Here is a 1,320-nt window from a genome sequence, read left to right as displayed (position 1 = left end):
TTCACCGAGAACCCGAGCCTGGCTTATTAAATGTCCTATTCTTGGTTTCCCTTGACATATTCTCTGCATGGCTAGGGCACGAGGCAGGGCTATGTGTTTGGTCTGTTCACAGGGAGCTGAGAGACTTGAGGAGTCTTGTCTTGGAAAGAAGCTTAGTGTTCTGGCCAATAAAGAGCAGTAAACAGAACGGATAGAGCTCTTCTTCTAATGATTCATCCTTGTTCCCTGAAAATGGTGATTGCTTATTGGCCTTACCCTCCTTGGTCCTGAGACACTGGGCGGTTCTCAACAGCCCAGCACTAGAAACAACTCAACAGAAAGACAGAAATAACAAGAAAGTCAACAATGCTTCACTCTCTATTTCACTTGATTAAGAAATCAAACTAAAAAATATTTTCCATTGTAAAACAAAGTTGCATTCTGGTGGACTTAAGTCCAAACAGAAGCCTAAGAACTATTACACCTCAAAAAGGGCTGATGACTTTTTCAGAGGATAAAAGCACTAACTGTTAAGCCTGACCTTGAATTTGATCTTCAGAGCTTACATGGTAGAAAGAGAAAATTGAAGAACTGAGCTATTGTAAACCATCCTCTGATTCTACACATGTTGCATAACATATGAACACATACATACACGTTTGTGTGGGCATGCACACACACACACACAAACACAAAAATGTGTGCACACAAAAGACACACAGACCCCATAAATAGGTGTAATTAAACATTTGAATAAGAGGCAGTTCCAAAAAGTGAAAGCCCAGTTAAATAAACAGCTGAAGACATTATTTTAAAAGAGGACACTGAGACTGGGCTCTGCAAAATTGCCCATGCTTTACTTTTATCTCTATTATAACCCAATATAATATTGTGATATATATATTATATATTATAGAACATATGAGATAACATGTTCTAGCTGTGATTATAAGTTTGAAAGAGCATGTGTCATTTCTGCTTTCAGTATTTGAATATTGGGTGAGAAAGTTATGCACTGTAATAACCAGCTTCAATATCAGAGAAGATGATACGCCGACAGAGAAATAAGCAAAGAAGTCTGACCTTTGGCAGTCCAAGTCTCTGAGCATGTTAGAGCTCTCCAATCCCAGTGGGCTATGTCACGTGAGACAGACATAAATGTTTTTGGTTACTAAGAATTGGAAGTACCTGGAGTAATCTGTTACTGCAGCAGAAGCTAGCCCGTATATGCAAACATATTACAGAAAATCCGCAACTAAGAATAATGTAAATCTACTAAAATCCCATTTCATACCTAGTAAAACAAACATCAGACTGAATATTAGATTGTTTAAAATCAAC

The sequence above is a fragment of the Microtus oregoni genome, unplaced genomic scaffold, assembly GCF_018167655.1.
Source record: "Microtus oregoni isolate MIOR12 unplaced genomic scaffold, Mior012 000000F_ref0000247, whole genome shotgun sequence".
NCBI lineage: Eukaryota > Metazoa > Chordata > Mammalia > Rodentia > Cricetidae > Microtus > Microtus oregoni.
The sequence above is the reverse complement of the archived record's forward strand: the minus strand, read 5'-3'. Positions refer to the sequence as shown.